Here is a 5605-nt window from a genome sequence, read left to right as displayed (position 1 = left end):
ATATGTGTGTGTGTGTGTGTGCGCGTGTGTGTGCGCGTGCGTGTGTGTGTGTGTGTGTATGTGAGGTGGGAGAATTCACGTTATTACTTTAAAGCAAGTTTAAGAATGTAAAATAGAACATCTGTTGGTAGGGAAGAAACTCAATACTAATGGTAGCAGCACACACACGCACACGCAAATATATACACACGCACGCACACGCAAAAATATACACACGCACGCACACATTTCTGTGTATGAAACTTTAGAGGCGAGATATTCGTCAGCCGAATTCATTTTGTCAGTATTTCTGTTACTGTTTGCTGATATTAAGTATGCTGACGCTCACTTTAATATCTCAGTTATAGCGATTTACGCAATAATACTTAAGCAAGTCACGGAAATCAAATGGCGGTATTCTGGAAGGTGAACCGCGTCTGTAGTTGTTGCCATTGAAAATGATATTAGTCATCAACTAATATCGTTTTACTTTTAGCACATATCTGAATATAATTTAGTTTTGTATCGTTTTGATAATGAAAGACTTTCCACTGCATAACTATCATCTATCATGTGGACGCGGTGTCCTACACATAATCTAAAGTAATATATATTGAAAGTCTGTCGACTAAAGGACAAGCAAACACACTAACATAGTAAATGATAACTCTAGTTTATATTATAAACCATCTTCATCTACGTGCCAACACACACACACACACACACACACATTCTTTTATTTGTTTCAGTCATTTGACCGTGGCCATGCTGTAGTACCGCCTTTAGTCGAACAAGTCGACCCCAAGACTTATTCTTTGTAAGCCTAGTACTTATTCTGTTGGTCTCTTTTGTAGAATCACTAAGTTACGGGGACGTACACACAACATGGGTTTTCAAGCGATTGTAGGGGGACAAACACAGACACAAATATATATATATGCATACATACATACACACACACATATATATGTGTGTTTGTGTGTGTGTGTATGCTAATGGAAAGACTCCTACGGGAGGTCGAATACGTACACTATGTTAATTCTTGTAGCTAGCATAGATAATATTAGTGGGAGGAGGAGAATGGACACAATTTCCATATTGATTAAGTAATTAAAAATTAAACGAATGCTAGGAGAGAAGCGACTCTGAATGTTGGTAGGTATAGTGACGTAGGTAGCAAACGATATAATTCCTTCAGAACGACTCACCCATGTAGGTTTTTGTGTGAAAATAATTCAAAGTGTGTGTATATTCATAATGTATACGCAGACGTAGAATGAACCTAACTTCAAAATGTTGTCTTCGAAACCTCTCAAAGAAACTTCTTCTGTGGACATAAATTTACTGAGAATTTTCTCTGAGAAAAAAATTATTACAGCTCGAATCGTTTTACGTTTAATTATATAAAATAACGATATACATACATTATGTTATAGACATCGTTCAAGTCGGTATATTGATTTAAATAATGTACGTTGTGTAGATGAGATATTAATATAAATCATTAATTATTTTAAGCGCAATTAGTCAAGAAATTTCTGAAGAATACTAATTAAAAAAAATTTGGACGGGTTCATTGGATAAAAAGAAACATTTTACTCGCAGCATTGCACTTCATTAGAATAAATTCGCCCAGCAGCTCTGTTATAATCTTCCACTTATTAAAATTATAATATGAAGTCAGTGCGTTCTGTAATTAATGAACAGATTACACTTGTAGCTTATCGTTTAATAAGAAAAGTGCCAAACATTACGATGATAGTATTTAGATTCATTAGTCCTGGATGGTTTTGGCTAAGAACACAATAACGACAAAACACCGGGTGTCCCTTAAAAGTCGCCTTACGATAATTAATCGAGTGTGTTATGAATACACATTTGCTTGAAAGAAGTTCATCTCGAATGGCAGAAAACAAAAGTAATTAACCTTTTCACATTCGAATCTGTGGGAACGTTTTGAAAATGGATATGTATATCTTGGAGTAAATGATGTTTCATAGATAAAGGATGCAGAAATGAAGCGTCGGATAAAACACTTTGCGTTATATTTCCCTTTGCTCTCGGCTCACATCCGGCCCAGGTTAAGTCTACCTCTCATTTTCACGGAGCCCCATTCATAAACGAATTAGTCCAGTTTTGTAATAGGTTTCTTCATCATCATCTTTCTTTCTTTCTCTCTCTCTCTCTCTCTCTCTTTAGTAGAAAGGGTTATATTATAATTTATTGTTTATTTCAATATCTACGTGCTTGTATTTAGAAACCGTATGGCTAACTTTCTGTGAAGGAAAGGCAAATGTCCTATTGGGTACTGTGACCGGTTGACGATCATAAGTTCGTGGGTTCATTTCTTAGACAGGCCGGCGAGTTCTATCCTTGGACAAGGCGATTTATTTCGTGTTGTTCCAGTCTACTGAGTTGTAAATGAGTATCAGCTACGGGGTTGGCGCAGGCCTCTCTCCTCCAGCAGGCATATCCTGGATGCTCCACTTGATCAAGAGTGACGGGTCGCAAGGGTGCCTGTGTCTGCTTTGACTATATTCACATCTAAAACAATTACTGAAAGTGGCAGAAACGTTCGCACACCGGACGAAATGCTTAGTGGTATTTCGTCTGCCGTTACGTTCTGAGTTCAAATTCCGCCAAGGTCGACTTTGCCTTTCATCCTCTCGGGGTCGATAAATTAAGTACCAGTTACGCACTGGGTCGATGTAATCGACTTAATCCCTTTGTCTGTCCTTGTTTGTCCCCTCTATGTTTAGCCCCTTGTGGGCAATAAAGAAATAAGAAAGTGTGATACATCTTACTAATCCATACACGGTTGCGAGTGACGACTGACTGTAATTTCTCCCTTTCCATGTGATACTTCAGCATTCGCAATTCATCGATAGATCGATCAGAAATCAAAGAATAATAGATATTTAGTTTCATGGTGGGGATGGCATTTGTGATGGTGGTTGTGGTTGATTTGTGGGATCGTCTTCATTTCGGAATACCGAGATTGGTATACTTATGTGTACCAAAGTATAAAACTAAAGATCTCAAATAATTTGTGTGGCAAATCTTTCTAACAACTATCCATCTCATTGACATATATTCAACCTGAACAACGGGGAAATGATCGGTAATAATAATAATAATAATAATAATAATAATAATAATAATAATAATGATATGGTCTATTCTTTAAGTTGTTTTTTGTAGGCTGAAGTCTGTGTAGTAACATTAACTTCTTGTTACTCCATTAAGTAGTAAATGTTTGGACCAGGCATTGATCTTATGCTTAGGGATTCATCTATTTATTCTGGAGCTTTTCAACCATTGTTCCATTGCATATTAGTCCACTTTCTCCCTGAATACACTGACTATGGCGGAGGAAGGGGTTTTGTTCTTTCTCTTGATTTTTTTTCATTTGCTTTTCAAGTATGATTTTATCATTTTCCCTTTCGTTTTGCTTTTACATTTGTTCTTTGCTTTGTTTCCTTATCTAAAACCACATTCTTTTGTATAAACCAGCTTCCTAGTTTGCTTATATATTGTTCCCTTATACAACGAGAGAATATATATTTCGGCTTTAGCTTTTCTTGATCCATTATTGCATCAATCAGTCTGCATGTGTTTACTTTTAAATAGTTTTTCTAGACACAGCGTGTTTACTTTGAACTTCATCTCTCTTCGCAAACGGTTTTTTCCTTGAAGTGCATCTGATAGTTATATCATATTCCGATCGGTTTAAGGGTTTAAGGGTTTAAGGGTGATGTGTTTGAATTGAAATAGTTGTTCTATATAATTATTTCAGTTCGCTTTAACGATACCATGTACACTCATATTTCATGGAGCTTCCCTCATTCTATTACCCATGTACGCCTTCATAATCATCATCAATAATATTGTTCTTTAACTCAGGTTTCGTTGGAGTCTTGCATAGGTAGCGGGCTTGCTACCTGCATCCTACGGGACCATGGTATCTGTTCTTTTCAACTATTTAATACTTACCTCAGTTTTCTGGACGTGCTAAGGAGGCAAAGCTTCCGTAACAACTCTATTGGGTACCTTATTCCGATTTCCTTTATATTCCGCTTGATGCCTTCTGGTACAAACCCCAAGGACCCAAAAATAATTGGCACTATCTTTACCTTCTTCATTTTCTATAGTAGAAATCCAACCGAAGCCAACTTTGCCTTTCACTTTTTCGGAACCAATAAAATAAAGTACCAGTTACACATTGGGATCTATGTAATCGACTAACTCTTCCGCACAAAAATTTCAGACGTTATACCTATATTAGAAAAGACTACCATAGCTTTTAATTTTTGCTTGAACTTACTGTACTGATGAATGCTCATGTTTCAATTTTATATTTTTCTTTGGAAAAGATAAATGGATGAAGTTACCTTGGATTTTTGGTGTGGTGTGTATGTAATTGCAATTTAGGTTTCAACAGATGCCCGTTTATTTATTCAATGTCACCATGTCGTCAACACAATAGCTTCATAGAAAACTCCATGTTTTAATGACAGTAATTGTGTGCTAATTTGCATATTATAATTGTTCGGTTGACAACTGTTTAGAAATTATTAAAACATCATCGCAGCACGACAATAATTTTAATATTTTCTATCGAGAAGTACATTTATATGTGCTTAGGATATGTAGAGACTTGATATGAAAATAAAGCAAAAAAAAAAAGCAACAAGGAAAGATATCAAGCATGGGAGTAATAAGATTTTCCGGTGAAGTTTATAACTATTTTCTTGGCATGTGTTTACTGAAATTAAGTCTGTCGTAGAAAACGTTGTCTGAAGGATAATAAATTAAAACTGACATTAAGACTACATACATACACACACGTGTATTAAATATGTGTGTGTGTATACAGTCTTTTGTTTCAGTCGCTAGACTGCGACCATGCTGGAGTTCTGTCCTTGAAACTGTTTAGTCAAACAAATCGCTTTTATAACACATTTTTAAGTTTTGTACTTACTCTATCGGTGTCTTATGTCGAACCGCTTCGTTACGGGAAAGTAAACAAATCAACACTTGTTGTCAAGCAGTGTGGTACACAACATAGATGCAAACACACACACACACACACACACACACACACACACACACAAGCATACTCACGCGCACACTCGCATATACGATGGGCTTCCAAACAGTTTCCATCTACCAGATTAAGTCTCAAGACAGCTGGTTGTTCACGGTGTTGCACTGGGAACTAGAACTATGTGTTTGAAAAGCGAGCTTCATAATTACACATACACACACACACACACACACACACGTATATATATATATATATATATATATATGTGTGTGTGTGTGTGTGTGAGTAAAAATAAATACAAAAAAAGGGGTTTTGTATAATTGTGTATAGAGGAATATATTATTTTGTTTAAAAGAGTTCCAACTCTGTCTGTTCTTTATGTTTTATTTATATTCTTGTAAAATTAATGTGGGATATAGAATATGGAATATACAATATGTAATATAAAAATGGATGGTACAATGAAATAAAGTATTGAATGTCTTATTGAATATATGGAATATGTCTTATTGAATAGATGAAATATTGAGTGTTCAATATAAAGGATTAAATATATAAAGACGAATACGTATTTTCTAT

At 35.6% G+C, this 5605-nt stretch overlaps 1 protein-coding gene across 3 annotated transcripts in view; it reads left to right on the top strand.

Annotated features, from left to right (window-relative positions):
- The window catches only part of LOC106871701 (G-protein coupled receptor dmsr-1), a 159976-nt gene that overhangs the window by 148549 nt on the left and 5822 nt on the right, over nt 1-5605 (top strand). Inside the window, exon 1 of one of the 3 annotated variants that reach the window (XM_052976692.1) lies at nt 1808-1897. The exons of the other annotated variants lie outside the window; for them this stretch is intronic. The gene's annotated coding sequence lies outside the window, so the exon portion shown is untranslated. Of the gene's footprint in view, nt 1-1807; nt 1898-5605 lie in introns of those variants that run through there. 3 annotated transcript variants of the gene reach the window in all.

Source organism: Octopus bimaculoides, chromosome 25, assembly GCF_001194135.2.
Source record: "Octopus bimaculoides isolate UCB-OBI-ISO-001 chromosome 25, ASM119413v2, whole genome shotgun sequence".
In the NCBI taxonomy this organism is placed as follows: domain Eukaryota; kingdom Metazoa; phylum Mollusca; class Cephalopoda; order Octopoda; family Octopodidae; genus Octopus; species Octopus bimaculoides.
Note: the sequence above shows the minus strand (reverse complement) of the source record. Positions and strands in the feature narration are given on the sequence as shown.